Source organism: Ziziphus jujuba, chromosome 12, assembly GCF_031755915.1.
Source record: "Ziziphus jujuba cultivar Dongzao chromosome 12, ASM3175591v1".
NCBI classification, from domain to species: Eukaryota; Viridiplantae; Streptophyta; class Magnoliopsida; order Rosales; family Rhamnaceae; genus Ziziphus; species Ziziphus jujuba.
This window is the reverse complement of record NC_083390.1, coordinates 21,564,579-21,582,080: the sequence shown is the minus strand read 5'-3', so window position 1 is coordinate 21,582,080 and position 17,502 is coordinate 21,564,579. Positions and strand designations below refer to the sequence as shown.

At 30.9% G+C, this 17,502-nt stretch overlaps 1 long non-coding RNA gene and 1 other non-coding gene across 2 annotated transcripts; one reads left to right on the top strand and one right to left on the bottom strand.

Moving 5' to 3' along the window:
* On the top strand, nt 1-10,503 carry LOC107406627 (uncharacterized). Its single transcript, XR_009635102.1, has 3 exons — nt 1-822; nt 9,555-9,718; nt 10,114-10,503. It is a non-coding gene; the product is annotated as an uncharacterized LOC107406627 (long non-coding RNA).
* A 388-nt stretch (nt 10,504-10,891) lies between these two features.
* On the bottom strand, nt 10,892-10,965 carry TRNAN-GUU (transfer RNA asparagine (anticodon GUU)). The gene has a single exon. It is a non-coding gene; the product is annotated as a tRNA-Asn (tRNA).
* Nucleotides 10,966-17,502: the final 6,537 nt, after the last annotated feature.

Below are 17,502 nucleotides of genomic sequence, written 5' to 3'. Positions count from 1 at the left end.
ATTTAAAACAACGAAGCATACGGATTTTAGGCCCAGTGGAATAACGTGGCGTGGAAGCAACGCGGATAGACTTTAAAGTAAAGGAGTAGCCGTTGCCGTTGGATGTTTTGGAAAATGTGAAAAGTCGTGTGGACCTGATTTTTTTTTTCTTTTCTTTCTACTTTTGTCAGTCATTAAAAATATATTAATAAATAAATGCAAAAAAAGTTAATGCGACGCGTCTTTATCATGTGGAAGAATCTTTTTTCAAATCGAGGAGCGTCACGTGATAACGCGTCCTTTGCTTTTTATTTTTTATTTGAAATTCAAAAAAAGAATAATAAAGATATATTTATATAATTGTGGATGTGAAAGAAGAACTACTACTACACAGAGAGATTTTTTTATGAGGCTGAGAAAATTATTGGCGTGAGAGACTTGGTAGAAATCTGGGTTTGTTTGGACACAGATTTAGGACTATTCTTCTTCCGAGTCCGCCCATGCCAATAATTTCCTCCGTCTTTTTCTTTCCTTTTTTTCACCAAAATTTAGACTCAATTAATTTCTCTTTTCCCTTCCTCCACCATCTGGTGTATTTCTTTTCTCACTAAAAGGATGGAAGAGGGAAAGGCTTAAGAGTGTGGGTGGAAGTGATAGGTATGGGGGGTTAGGACAGAGAGAAATACTCTCTTCTCCCCAATTTATTTTTTTTAATTGGGGGGAAGGGAATGAATTCTTTCCTACCCCTCCCATACCATTCATTTCCATCCTTTCCTTCCTTTCCCTTCCCTTCTCTCGCTATTGTGTTTTTTTGTTTTGGGTGTGTTTTTTTCTCCCAATCTGGTAAGTAAACCTTTCTCTTAATTTTATTAACAAATGTTCAACGTTATTGTATGTTTGATTTATTTTTTTATTTTTTTAAATCTACAGTGTGTTTTTCTTGCCACTATAATTAGTGTTATATTGCACTTTCTTTAATTTTAGATTTATGTTTGTTTGCATTTTCATTCTGTTTATTTTTTTTTCCATTTTGAATACGAATAAAAAGGAAAAAAAGTGTTATGTATTAATTAATTAACACCTGCTCTAAGATTTAATTAGGCAACTAGATTGTTTTTGTCTTTGGTGAACTTTGTGCTATATATTAAGAAGGGCGGGGAACAATTCGAACCCACAATCGTCTGATTAGAAGTCAGACGCCTTAAGATCATTACTTTTGTCTCTTCTTTTTTACACCAAAATGTAATTACACAATGTAAATGCAGAATTGTCACTAAGATTTGTGGATAATGACAAATATATGTCATTAGTGGAATGAAAGTTGTTATTATCTATGGAAAGTACGCCCGGTGGGATTCAACCTACAATTGCAATCGCCTGACTAGATGTAACACGTCTTCAGACCATTAGGCCACGGCGCGTTCTACTTTTTTCTTTTCTTTTTGACAATAAAATGTAAATACACAACTGCCACTGACATTTGTGGATAATAAGAAATATGTCACTAATGGAATGAAAGTTTTTTTAACATTTCATGCTTGTAATTGTAGTGATGAACTAGACTGTTTTTCTTTTTTTTCTTTTTTTGGGGAAATAATAGTGATAAACGAGCTACAAATAATTTTTTTAAAATGATCAAAATGTCTGTAGCTAGATTCTTATTATAGTTCTATTACAGAAAGTGCTTAGTAATGATTCTTATTGCGTTTATGATAAATATCTTATATTGACTACGCCGTTGCGTGTCATAATTTTTTGATGTCTCAAATACATATGTTCAGTATATTTTTCAAGATAGCAGCATTATTAAATTATTAAATAAATGGAGCAAAATTTGTAGGTAATCTAATAACTTTTTTTTTAAGAAAAATTTTTTTGTTATATACTAAACGTTTGTCATTCATTGCTGTTAATACTAAATAATAAATTTTATGATTTTTTCTACACAAATTATTGTCGAGGCGTTGAAACTTGTTCTTATTTAATTAAAAAAATATAAAAAATTAATAATGCTGTAACATTAATAAAAGGATCATTCATTGTTGTTAATATTAGATAATAAATATCCAGTAGACATATTAGGAAAAAAGGTCCAGGAGTGTTCTTTCAATTTGAGTTTCTGAATTCTCATTCTTTTCTCCAATAGTTTTTTATTTTTTATTTTTATTTTTTATTTTTATTTATAAAATATAACCAAAATGTTTTTCTGCATACTGGTTTGCTTTATCTTTGTTATAGAATTTATGTATTTTGGATATCATTATATATAACATGCTCATATAACCCAACAATGGATTAGATATGGGAATGGAGCTTAAGGTTTACCTATCATATGGAGCCCGAGGTTTATCCGGAGATAGTTGAATGGGGTTGTGTTCTGTAGGGTTATCTCTGTGTCTCTTAGGCTTGTGTGGAAATTTCAATTATCTCCAAGATTTTAAATTTTTTAAATGGACGTTGAAATTATTAATAATGCTAAGAAAAAATCCATTAGAACAGGAGATGAGTAGATGATAGATGTATAAAAAATTCATAGAATGAGGAGATGAGTAGTTGAAAGATATATAAAAATTTATAGAAGTGGATCGGTATCTTCCACCTCTAAAGATTTTTGGAAAAGGAAAACAAATCTTGCAGATAGACTTATTAGATTTTTTTTTGGAAAGCAATATATGATTGAACAAAATGATAATGTTAAAAAACATTATTGCAGCTATGCTAGCGGATAGTTTGCTGATCAACATTATTATTCAATCTACAAAGAGATTTTAGTTATAGCATTAAAAAATTTGAATTCCACCTCATAGAACATATATTCGACATAGGTTTTCAAAGATTGGACAGTTTAATTTTTTTTTTCATAAATAATAAAATTCAATAATGTAACTTGAGATTTAAGGAATGGATTACACGGTATGAGTATGAAATTGAGCATATAAAAAGTCATAATAACTTTATTCTTGATTTATTATCATTAATCTGTAATATATTCATATTTATCTATGCATATCATTTGATCTTTATAGTTTCCTCGTTCCCCTTTCTATTTTGCAAAGCCACATCACTTGATCTTTATAGTGTCCTCGTTCCCCTTTCTATTTGGCAAAGCCTAGTTCAGTTTAGAAAATTTATCTTCTAGAATTAGAAAATTTCGCTTCCGTTCATAGAATTCGTCAAGGCCAATATACTTTATTTTCTCTATTTAATCATTCTCGTTGGTCTAGAATATAAGTTTTTAGAGATTGTGTTTTAGTTTTTATAGTGTTTAATGGTATAATTTAGTATAATTGTAGCTTTTAATTTCTTTTTGCTATACTATCATTTGACAGATATATAAGTAAAGAAAGTTCATTCCTTTGGACATTTTTAAAAAAGTTTTGAGCCTTTCTCTTGTTGAAGAGTAAATGTTTGAAATCTTTTTTATAATAAAATTTGCGATATGTCTAATGACAAAATAATAATAATAATTATAATATTATTATTATTAAATAAAAAAAACATTTTTACCATATCAAAGTTATATTTTCAAACTTCAATAAAGAGGGGAGATTTGAACTTATAACCTTATTCATGAGTGTCTCATATTACATCCAGAATACCAAAGGGACAAGGAAATATTTAAACAAAATTTTATTTTTTTGATCTAATAGCTTTGTGAAATCAGCAACTACAAATCTATTCCGAAAGTCAACAGCATCTGCTCAAACAAAAATTTTCAAGTTGTCTGTATGGGAATTTATCCTTCATCATCATTTATGTGGGATTAGAGCAATCTATATTATTTTAATTGTCTTCCAATCCAAGCATCCTAACCAATTTAAATCTATCATTTCTATTACTAAGATGGTTCATCATGTTCTCCTCAATTATAAAAGATAGTCATAATAGACAAGATTAGGGCACAATATAAAGACTGTGATAGGAATCCCTATACAGATGATGTTATTGAAACTTTATCTTCATAGAACAAGAGGACGCAAATCATAAAAGATGCAGACATGAAAGGTACCTTTCAAGTCTCCCAAGATTGATGGAATTATCTTGGATTGCCATTAACTTTGGAATTGGAGAATTTCTTATCTAGTTTTGAACCCAGAGGCAGAGGATGAGATTGAAGGAAATGTTATGTGTAAATAATTATGTGCTTTAAATAAAGTTTTCTTGTATTGTAAAAAGTGCAATTAATTGTGTGTTTTGTAAAAATAGATTTCTTATGTTTTTTAGTATGTGATTTGAAAAATTAGATGTGCGCTGTTTTGTATTTTTTGATAATTATATCTTTAGGTCAAGTGCCATAAAAAGTATCTTTATAAAAGCAATTTCCATATGCTTTAACGGTTTGTCATGAAGCTAAGTTCTCTTTTATATAAGGAGAGTTAGTTTTCATTTGTGCTCAAACTATGTTTGAACATTAATAATATATCAGAGTGTTGTTCACTTATGGAACTTTAAATATTCTTCTTTCTTTTTAAAAGTTTTTCCTTATACTGAAATCAAGTTTCTTTGAGAATGAATATATGTTGCTCTTGTCATGGAATCTATGGATCTTGAACATCAAAAAGTTCAATATGTTCATGTTAATCCATCTAGTCTATGTTGTAGTTGTGTAGTGCTAAGATTTGAAATTCGTCATCTGGTAAGATTGGAAGTGGATTTTTTTGTGTAGTGATTTTTCTCTGTATTGATATTACATAGCCTTTCATGTAAAAGTCCTAATCTTGCAGCAATAGGGATGCCTTGTCAGCTGTGGGAGGGGAAAACAAATCTCACAGCTCCAAAAAGGAGATGTGTATATCTATCTTTTTTTCATGTGTTAATGAGATCTTGAACAATCTCAAGATCTATAAATTGTTCTACTTTCGAGAGGAGACAGATGTTCATTTGGGAAGGTTAAATATATTCTTTTTTGGAGTTTTTTTGAAATAATTAATTGCCTGATACTTTTTTGAAGATAATTATTTTTTTAAAAAAGTTTATAAGGATTTAAAAGGGAGAATTCAGTAGTATTGATTTGAGCTTCTATACGAATATAGGTATATTTTATTAGTTGATCAATCTTTGCTGAGTTAAATTTGCAAATAGATGGCGAATGAGTTGAAAGAATAATTGAAGAGACATTCTAAGGGGGCTATTAGAAGATGTGGATGAAGTGGTAGTGTTGACGTATTCATAGTTAGGAATTTTTCTTTACTTATCAATTCTTATATTTTTCCCAAAGTATCGACAATTATTGGTACTATGGGTATTCGTACAGATTCAAAATTACTGAAAACAAGGCTTGGATACCATGAAGGTGTATGCAGTATCAATACAGAAGAAAGTTCTATACAAACAAATTCCTTTTCAATTTTGACATGGGATAAACTTCGAGTGTCAGCTCTATATAACTATAGTGTAGTCCAAATGGATCAACATGTGCATATGGAACTATTTTTTGTGCAGGATCCATAGGCTCTGTGACAAGAATAGAGCATATTTATTTTCAAAAAGTACTTGATTTGAATATAAGGGAAGACTTTTGGGAAGAATGAAGAAGATTTACAATTTTATAGGTAAAGAATACATTGATATATTATTGATGTTCAAGTGAGGTCTGAGCACAAATGAAAACAAGCTCTTCTTATATAAAAGAGAGTTTAAGTTGCACGAAAAACCCTTAAAGTAGATGGAATTATCACAAACAATGTAGAGGGAATTTGCTTTTTTAAAGTTACTTTTTACGTGAGTTGAGTTAAAAGTACAATTATTACAAACGAAGTAAAAGGAATCTGCTTTTTCAAAGCACATAGTAAACAAAGCAGAGGGAATTTGTTTTTATAGAGTATGCAGTTAATCAGATTTTTTATTGGATAAGAACATTTTATTTAAAGCGCACAATTATTTATAGATAACCTTTCCTTTTAGTCCTATCCTTTGTCTATGGCTTCATGATTGGGTGAAAGATTCTTTAGTTTTAAAGTTATGGAATTCAAGATAGTCTCATGGATTTTGTGAGTCCTGGAATGCATCTTTCATGGCTATTTCTTTTTGCTTTGTGAGGGTGAGAGTTTCAATGACATCATCTGGATATGGGTTCTCGTTTCAATCTTTGTATTGTGTCCTAATCTCATTTATGATGACTATCTCCTATAATGGAGGGGAATGTGGTGGACCAGCTTGGTAAGAGGAGTGATAGATTTGAGTCATTCAGAATGACTGGATTAGGAGATAAAGGAGATAGTATGGGTTGTTCTGATCCCATATAAGTGCATGGTGAAGGGCATATTCCCATGCAGACAATTTGAGGATTTTTGTCTGAGCATAGGTAGATGACTTTCGGAGGGGGTTTATAGTTGTTGATTCACAATGGTATTAGAACGAAGGAGTAAGATTTTGTTTAGCTATTTCCCTGTCGCCTTGGTGTTCTGGATAAAGTGTGAAAAACTTATAAGTAAGGTTGTGAGTCCAAAGCTTATCTATTTCTGAAATTTAGAAATATGACATTGACTTGATGGTAAATGTCTTAATTTTATGTTTTTCTATCAAGAGACATATCCCAAACCTTATTGTAAGAAAGTATCTCCTAAAGCTTTGCTATCCATCAAGAGGGAGGCTCAAACTAGTTTTAAAATGTTCAAAATAATGAACTTTCTTTGTTTAGATTTATCAAGTGATGGTGTATGAAAGCTACACTCATGCTGGATTGTACTATTGAACACCATAAAAACTAAAGCATGGCTTTTGGGAACTTATATTCTGAGTGTAATTCTAATAGAGTGAGGAAAACTTCATTTATTTCGGAAATAAATTCAGGATATTTGAGAGGTCAATGAGAGATGATTAAATGGAGGAAATAGAATATATTAGTCTTAATAAATTCTATGATTTAGTTAATAGAAGTGGGATTTTCTAATCCTAGGGGATAAATTTTATAAACTACTGCTTTCAAAGGGAAGTAGATTTTATAAGATAGAGAGGAGAATCAGGAAACCATGAGGATCAAGTGATATGTAGAAGTAGGTGTGAGTATGTTAATAGGTTTAGGCCTTGATAGTAAATCAGGAATGCTGCTCGTATGACCTTTTATATGATCAATTTCATACTCATACCTTGTGAATCATTTTTTCAATCTCAGTAATTTTGTTGTAGGTAGGGTTTTATTTTTGAATTCCATTATTATTGGAAAAGATAAATTGTCTATTTTTATTAGGAATTTATGTCCTATGAGGTGTAATTCCAATTTCTTGATGCCATACTTGGCAACTAGGATCTCTTTGCAGATTGAATGCTAATATTGCTCTGCAGGCTTGAATTGTCCTCTAGCATGGTTGTAGTAGTGCTCCTTTGCATTATCATCTTGTTCCATCAGGATTGCTCCCCAATAAAGGTCTTATGCGTCTATCGACAATATTTTTTTTCTTTTTCAAGGTATCTTTAAAGATGGAAGCTTCTAAGCCTTTGAGCTATTGTACAACTTTTGTTTGTTCATTTTCCCATTTTGGTGCCCTTTTTTTTTCGGCATCATTGATAGTTTTATGTCCGTTCAGAAACTTTAAGAATAAAGTCTCTCACATAATTGACGATTCCCAAGAATTGTCAATTTTTTTGTGATGTGGGCTCCAGATACTATCTATCCATCTTTGAACTGCATACCCAAAAAATCAATTTGTGCTTGTCCAATATGCATCTTTGGCCTTAATAGCATAACTCCATGGGCGGACATTAATGGTGTAGAATTCTTGTAGAAGTTCTTTGTGGGCCTTTTTATTTTTTGAAAACAATAGTATATCATCAATGTATACTAGTGCTATGTGAAGCATGAAATTTGGGTCATTGTTTTTTGAAACAAGGATTGAGCAACTTTCAATCCAAAAGGTAGGATTGTCCACTAATATTAGGCATTTGAAACAGAAAGCAGTTTTGTAGAAATCTGCAAGGCAGATACTAATTTGCCAAAATCCTACTTTGAGATGAACTTCTGGGAAGACCTTGGCTTTTTAAAGGTGTACGAACAGTGAGTTGACCTTTGGTAGTAGAAATTTGTTGTCTTGGAGAAATTGGTTTGGGGGCTTGTTGTCAATTACAAGTCTCTTTTTTCCTTTAACTTTTTTTGATATTTTTTCCACATAAAATGCTTGACATGCCCATGAAAAGATGGTTGGCTCAATTAAACCTTGTTACAGCAGCATTTTGCTTATTTCCTTTGCTAAAGCCAAAGCCAAATTTGTAGGAGTCATTCTCCGATGTATTGCCTTTATTGGATTAATATCTTAATTAAGCTTAAATGGAAGCTTTATGAAGAATTTTTTATTCTTCCATAATGGCAAGGGATGATTAAAAGTGCTATGATCATATGCACATAAAGTGTGAAGCTTTTCCTTGGACTTCTTCAAATGATTAAAGGGTATATTGCATTTACAAATTTTTCACTTTTCCATTAAATCATTATTCTAGTTATTCATTATTGTTGGATTCAATTTTTCACTTCATTTAATTCTCATTTATATATTTTTAGTTTTGCTATTATTTTACTTAAATCTTATATTTTTTAAAAATCATCTTTAATATTTTTTTAGTTTTAAATAATAAAATATATATCAAAACAAATCCATCTATCTGTTTTTGCTATTTTTATACGTTAATTTTAATAACTTAAAGTGAAAAGGAAGTTAAAACTTTGAATTTTATGATAACTTTTAAAACTTAATACACTCTGACATATTAGTATCTTTTGATAATTTTTCAAACTAAAAATAGGTAAATGATTATTTTTAAAATATATAGGATGCAAGTGAAATATTGTTAAACTAAAAAGGTATAAATTAAATTTAAAATAAAATTGAAAGAATGGGTGAAGAAAAAAAAAATGGTTTTATTAATTAGAACTTGTTTGGTTTCAGCAAGATTTCCCTTTGGAATTTATAGAACTTTGATTGCACAAATAAGGTTTCTAATTTTCTTTATTAATTTCATACTTCATAATAATAGAAGTTGGAAATTAACATAGGAGGAACAAACAATATAAATAAGCTTCAGCAGCTCTTGACTTTTTTTGTCGTCCTCAAGCCCAGTTGTATAAAGCCCAATATCGTCGATTAATTTCGTAAATTTAACCCACTTTTAATCAATCAAACCCAAATTTGGTTTAAAGTTTTCTATGAGCCCCAAAGCTATTGAATATCAGTACATTTTGTGTTGAATCAATTACCTATGACTACATAGTAAATTCAATCAAATCAAAATATTGAAGAGACGTTCCATACCGTTGCATTGCTAACAATTTAAATGGCAAAATATTTCGTTGAAGATATCGAGTATTTTAATATATACCAACATTTTTAAGTTGAACGAGTAAAGAAAAGTGCATTAATTCGGTTTCATACTTGGCTCATTCTTAAGTTGACCTCTAATTATAAGTTAATTAAGTAGTCTCCAATAAGGTCGAAGCTTCAAGGAAGCATTTTACCTTATTCCTTACGACTTTGAAGTTGGATTTGCACTAGGAATAATAATTTATATTTTTGTTTATTATTTTGTTTTGAGTAATTAACGGGTTTTTATGACTCGTTGACTTTTAATCTTTGTCATTAACACAGAGATCGGACAAGAAGGAAAGGAAGTGAAAGAAAGACCATATCCAATTCCTAGGTGCTCCAGAAGAGAAACATGGCTTTTCGTTTCTTAAATCCTGGTTCAACCTTGATAATGATGATTTGTATCATCTGTGCCATGCAATTGCTTCTAGTTCTCGTTAATGGAGGTTCGTTTTCTCTATATTCTAATGTTAGTTGAAGAGTAGAATTTATTTATTTATTTATTTTTATTTTTTTTGAAGTACTGTCTTGATTCTCAAGTGAATAATCTCTTCTGCCTATAAACAATTAAATGATTGTCCTCTTTGTATCTATTTATAATCGGAATGAACCTGTACAGCTGCACAGAGCAGCATGATCAGATACACGACAAGTTTGTTTTCATCAAAACAATAAATACAGAGTGAAATGATTATTATCTTAATTATATTTGCTCTTCTATATATATATATTTGTAAAGAATAAAGTTTTTAGGTAGATAACACTAAAGGGGTTCATTCACATTCATCTATTTAATTATGGAGACTAATTCATTTTTTGAATTGGGGTTGAAACTCTGCAGAAGAAAATGTGAGAAAGTTTGGATTATTTGGAAGGCCACACCCATCTCCTCCTCCTCCTCCAACTGGGGGACTGATGCATGGAATGTTGCCGCCTGAAGCTTTCAACGCAAGTTCATCATCACCACCTCCACCATACTAGTCCCTAAAGAACATATATTTTATGATTCTCGATGATCATTTTGTTGGTGGTCACTGTCTGATGCATTGAGATTCAATGGAATAATAATAAAAGTTGTTATATTTTATTAGAATATCAGATTATTTTTCTGTTGTGAACCAAAGTAATTAATGTTATATATGCACAATAAAATAAATATGTAAACTAGCTGTGTATGTGTGCAAATAAGAATACTATTCTATAAATTTCTGAAGGTCTTCCTTTTATTTTATTTTATTTTTTTTGTGGCTTTGTTTCTTCATTGCTTAAGGCATTATGTACATTATACAATGCCTTTAAATTAAAAGCAAGAACTGCATGTGACACTAGTTATCCGCCGTGGAGTCCAATATATTGTATCTTTGCAAGTTTCAAGTATCAACAATACATTCATAGTTCCCATATTTACAGCTCAAAAAAATAAAAATTAAGAAACGTATCAAGATTGTATAATTCCAAAATTGTATCAACTCAGGAAAAGGAAACAGAAAAACATAAAACCTTTTTAACAACGTACCAAAAGTTTCCAAAGGCCCAAAAAGGAATAATGTAACAACTATAGAAAAACGCCAAGAAAGAACAATCCTCATAAGTGCTTCATTAAAAAGGCAACAAATTTTCGCTAGAAGGAGGGCTTGAACCTCCGACCTTGTGGTTAACAGCCACACGCTCTAACCAACTGAGCTATTCCAGCTTTTATCAATGCATAGCTTTCGTAACAAGATATCGAGTTCTTAAAATCGAATGATTCACTATTACAACTATGACTTTTCTTCGTATCACAAACGTAACGATGACTTTTACGCAAAAAAGATTGTAATGATGACTAGATGATCTAATAACGCTAAAAGTCTTGGTATAAAAGGTGTGGTATGACATTGTTACATTATCCATATGATAGATGGGAAAAAATGGTAAAAAGATGGATCAAAATGGATGGTACCTAATCCATTTTGATGCCGTATTATAGCACAATTTACTCAATAGGGTCAACCTTCTAAAGTAAGAATTGATGGATAGTATTTTCAATATACTTTAATAAATTACACGTATACATGATAACGTGATAACAAAAGAGTGGCATTCAAGAAGTTCAAACTCTTGTGCTCAAAGAGACTGACTGTTTGGACAATTATTGATTATTAATTGCGAATGATTTAAAAAGCTAAACATTGGTTGTAAAATTTTCCATCACAAACGTAATATGAAAAAGAATGCACATTTATGAGATTTGATAGAAAGGGACTTCAATTATCCCAAAGCCTCAAACTCAAATCTCCAAAAAATAAATAAATAAATAAAAATTACTAAACACACATATAACTCACCTACTCTCATTAACCACAGTAAAAAGGTGAGCTTAGCTAATGCAACGGGATCCAATGCCAAGGTTGGCATGCGTGTGCTTTTTTCCACTTGCATGCATCTCTCTCTCTCTCTCTCTCTCTTTATTTCTTTTCTTTTCTTTTCTTTCCTCCAAGTTTGAATGAGAGAAAGGAAAATTTGGGTGCATATGTAACAAAATTGCAAAAAGCGAGCGCCGTATATGGCCAGACGGAGTGATTGAAACGGTTTGTGAGAAAGACGAGAACAGAAATAGAAGAGAAGAGAAGTGAAAGGGGGAACTGGGAATGGTATTTTATGTGGGTTGGGTCCCACATTTTGCTAGCTAAGATACCCTATCGAGGCCTCACGCGCCGCTCCCTGTCCACCAATCACTGGACAATCATGGGACACATGGCGCTTTAATGTGAGATTTTTGATTTTCCACACGAGGCATTTGTGGTGTCCCTGAGGTCCTCGAGTATCCAATCATTGTTTATCTTTCCCACTACTTTTTCCCTCTTTGCCTTGCGTTTCCATGATATCGTTCCCACCTAAACCCTGCCGCCACGAACCCACCCTATTTTTACTTTTTTTTTTTTTTTCCTCCTGAAATGCTTTACATTTCAATTTGTAATTTTTAATCATTTAGTACTTAATTACTTTTTGAATTTGTAGTAATTGAATTTGTAGTATCTAACAGCAATTCAAAAAGCAACGATTTATAAGAGATTTTGGTTGTTTTTTAATCATTTATAATAATTTTATTTCGTTTATTTTTAATGTTTTAAATTCAAAACATAGTAAACAAAGATATAAAAGATATTTCAGTTGAGTCCCTTTTTTTTCTTTTTTCTTTTTTTGCTATGCCCCCATGCATCTCCTTCCCCCCTCCCCCACCCCAAGATTTGAACCCAGCGTCTACTGGCCCGGCTGTGGTGTGCTAACAGCTTCCATGCGAGTCTCCAGTTGAGTCCATTTAACTTGATATATTTTGACATTTTCACCCTCATAAAACTTTCCTTTGTTTTGGATTTTGTTATAGGATTTAGTTATCATAATCTCCGGCAATTTAGAAATTGTGCGCATTACATATAAAAAACTATTTAGAGCATTTCCAATATAATATTTATTAGTTCTGTTTTTAAAAAAAAAAAAATTTGACATATCAGCTAGATAAATAATTTTTAAAATTTTTTTTTAATGATGATGTGTAAAACATATATAAAGGTGAGACGACAAAAAAAAAAAAAATTATCTAACAGTCTCCTCTCTTCTCATCAACTTATAATTTTTTTTTCCATATACCAATTTATTCTATTTTAAATTTTAAAAAAAATTATTAAAATAAAATTTAAATAAATATTATTTATTAATAAATCCTTTACTATAAAAGATTCAATACTTTCTAAATTTTTTAACATATAAACTTAAATAGAAAAAACTATTAGAGATTGTCTTAAATATCCAATGTAAACAAAAAAGGAGCAAAAGGTTTTTTTTTTTTTTTTTTTTAAGGATTGAAAAAGGAGCAGAATTAAAGGTGCATTTATATGAAAAAAATATCTTTTCTATTTATTTATTTTTAATATAATGTTTGTTCGTGTAGGTTACTGGCGCAACTATAGGATAGGGATTCTCCACTTTCTTTTAATCTTGCTGACAGCTCATTAAATTGGCCTTAACGTATTATTTATTACTTTAAAATGTAAAATTCTCAAAGATAAAAACTTTGATGGAAAAATGACGCAACGCAGACGCAAAAATATCGTACGGCTCTAAACCACGATTATGTCAATCAACATTTTGAAACTGGACTGGACGGCTAGGATAGAACAACCAAAATTAGCAGATGGGAATTGAAATCAAATCACCTCCACTGAGGGTGAGAAATGGACAATGGGACGTGTACGTGGGTGTTGTGTTCACCTTTTTGGACTTTGTGCTGATATTGGGTCCCACCTATTATTGTCCTATCATACCTCCCACGTAAGAAAATACAATGGTCAACTCTACAAACGAAAATCGCCTCTCAGAACATCAACCGCGTGATGAACATCATAAGGCAGTACGATGTTCTAACGATTAATGAGGAATGCCACCAAAATGATGGAGACGGTCCACCCACTTTTGGTGGACGAGTGAAGAATTTTATCGTCCCGCTTAAATTTAAAATATTTAAAAAAAAAAAGAGAAAAAAATTATATTCCTGTTTATCATCCTTATCGACACAATAAAGTTTTATATTTTGTTATCTAATTATTTACTAAAATTTTTATAAATATAGCATTATTTTATATAATAATTGATAGTAGACTGTACTAAAATTTTCTTTGAACTTTTTAAAATTAAAAATTTAATATATGAAAGTGTATATATAAATAACTAATCAAAATTATCATTGTCTAATAAATATTATAGAAAAATATTTATTATTGATATGAAAATTGTTAGTGAGTAATATATAATTTTTTTAAATTAAAATTTAAACTATAAAACCAATTATTTTATCACTTACATATATGGATTCCACCTCTAATTAGTAATAAATAGTATTTTTTTATTAAAATAAAAAAATAAAAAGGAAAAATATAAGCTGAGAGTGAATAGGAAAAAGGAACGAGAGAATCTCGTCCGCTGACTTAGTAAAGGTGTATATATCTTTGCTTTTGTGTGATGAAAATGGACATATCTGTAGTAAAGTGGATTTAAGGGTCTGTTTTTCTTTTGTTTGTTTGCTTCTTCCTCTATCAACCTCAAAAGGGTGTTGCCATGTCTTTTAAATCATAACACATATGTCCCTTTTGAAAATGACTCATGCAAAACTCTTTTCTTCCAAATTCAACCCCACACCTCATTTTTTTCACTTATTATAACTAACTCCCTTTTTCTTTTTCCTAATTTATTTCATTTTATTTATTATCTCTCCCTTGAGAAAAAAGTAAAGTTGAAATCCCATGTATGATTTACTACTTTTCTCTGGTCATGATTGTGCCATATTTAATTTGGTGTACCATAAAGAGAAACTATGTTCTGTGCCACATTAAACAATCTTTTATGTTTTGTAAGGTTTTGATTGGATAATTATTCTTTTAAGTTTTGTTCTTTCAAAATGTGAAATGTTTAGATTGTTTATGAATTAGAAAGGACATAGCAACAATAACAGAATTAAAAGGGAACCTCTACTATTTCTGAAAACATACAAATTAATTAGCATATCTATGAAATTACTGTAAAACGGACAGAGCTGCGGAAACTTACCCTTGTCTCAGAAAATGTATAATATGTTGGATTACGCCATGAGAAAGAGAAGTTGAAATGACTGCATCATTTGAGAGAGGAGCTTTGAAATCACTACATCATGTGTTTTGCTGAGTCCTTGATGAACAGATTTAAAGGTTTTTATTCACCAAAACAAAAAAAACAAAAAAGATTAAAAGGTTTTTATATATAATTCACCTTTCATGTTGTTTTATAATCATTAGAACGTTTTGTCTTGGATTTTCAATCCCATGATACCCATACACTTATAAATCGTTGAACATCTATTATAATACAGGCATAAACACTCATGGTTAAGATTTATAAATAAAATCATATATAATATTTATCTATCCACCTTATTAATTAGTTGGAACGTCTCTTATCATTTATCTTTATTTGTAATTAAAAAAAAATTAATTTTGCTCATTTGAATAATTACTAAATTTTTTATTATGAAAGTAGGAAACATTTTTTAAATACGTGGCTAAAAAAAGGATGAACAAGGTCTTTCCATGTCATCTTCCCATAGATTATTTATAGGTTTTTAGACCTAACGTCACCTCATGAGTCATGAGTCATGACCAGCAAGTATTTTATTAATATTAATTATTATATTCTTTTACTCAAAATATAAATATTCATTTGCTTAATCAGCCTGTAACATTAAGCAAGTGGGGTCAATTTAAAACATGGTCCAATAGTCTGCTTCCAAATCAATGCACAATACTCTAGGGCACTACCCCCACCAATGTTCACTACTGCTAGTTCAATACGATATGCCATTTTCCCAAAAAACCCTCAATAATAAGGTAATAAATCTAAAAAGTTTGGCCATAAAAACTTTTGTCTTGAGCTGAGTGAAGGGGAAAAAAAAAAAGAAAAAAAATAGTACCATTTTGTATGCATTGAACAAGCCATGTTCAAATACACAAATTACACCTTACAGATTGTGCATAAAAACAAACAAAACCCATCAATTCCACCTTTTCTTCCCCTCCTTAATAGAGAGAGAGAGAGAGAGAGAGAGAGAGAGAGAGAGAGAGAGAATAAATATGAAAATTCCAAGAGCTTTGGAAACCGAGTTAGTGGAGTTTTTTGCATTCCCCACAAACATGCCCTTACATCCCTCAGCTTGGACCAAGAATTTCAACTCACTTTTTAGCAAGAAAATTAAAAATTAAAAAAATTAATTTATGTTATTATATTTATTAAAAATTATATTGAAAAAAAAAAAAAAATCCTACTCATGGTTCAACCAAAAGCTACAACTATGCCTTTATATATGACCCATTATGTCCCCTTTAGCCCCTGTACTCAACACTCTTTCTAGTTTCTTATATACTCTCTTCCTTTTTCCATTCTTGAGTTTATAGTCCATTATTTGCTTCCTCATTGACAATTTTCACTTACCGGAACTCCACCATGATCGGCGGCCACCGCCATAGCTCTGTAGACTCCGGTGGCAGCGGAGAAGGTAGTGTTGGTCGGCGCTGGAGGCAATGGAAGCTTGGAGTTGGAGGGTTGTTTTGTTAATACGGATGAAAGTTGATGAAGATGAAGGGGGGAAAAAAAAAAAAAAAAAAACCAAGGCTTTGCAATTTCGCTCTCCTGAGTTTCTAGCTTCGTGAGAAAAAGGGCAGAATCGGGAGAGCGATATTGTTGCATTGCGGGGAATCGAGGGTAGCGGTCCGAATTTACCTTAACTTAGGTTCTTAATTTTTCTGTTATTTCTTGTTTAACCTTTGTATCTTTAGTTTTTTACTGTCTTTGCCTTAATTTACTCTTTTCTTTTTTTCTTTTTTTATGGTTTTTGTGGGATTTTTTTTTTTTTTTTGGCATTGGTTTAAGGTTTTACGAACATGGGATGTAAGAGATGCATACGTGGTAGCTGTTTATTAAGGTGGTTTTTGGGTAAGAGTTTCGGTTTGGAATTTCGGGGAAGAAAAAAATGGTGGTAATATTGCTGCTGGGCATGCATAACTTACACCCTATCATGTACTTTGCTTTGTTATGAATTTAAGATAAAGGGAATGACTTTAGTTTCTTTCTTCTATTGATTTTTTCTTTTTTTTCTTTCTTTTCTTTTTGTTTTTCTTGTTTTGGTCTTTGTTGATGCTCTTATCTGGTGATGCAAAGTATGGACTGGAAATTTTTGTGTAAACTTGGCAGCATAGAAATTCCTTCTTTAAATTTCTTTATTTGGCACTTTTGGACTTTCATCATCTGATTTTCTACCTTTAGTTGGTAAAAAGAAAAAGCAAAAGAAAATGCAAGTTCAAATTTCAACACCATTTGTTAGTTATTTTCTTGTCACTTGTGGTTCTTTTCCTTCTATTTTGAATAAAAAATGGTCAGATTTTTCTTTTAGATTCTAAGCCTCTAGCTACAAAGAAAGAATGATGCTGGATCTTGGAATATATTTTGGGTACCAAGGATCAGTGACATGAGCTTTTCTGATTTATAAGATAAAATGTGCGCTTGACTTGAAAAAGATGCATCATTTCTCAACTTTATTTTCCTATCTCTGAATCCAAACTATTGAGTGCACAAATGGGCATGAATCATTAGGTCTATTTATATAATAGAGTAATTGGGGATAAAAGTGAAAAATCATGAGGTATATTTCTACACAATGATATTCCAT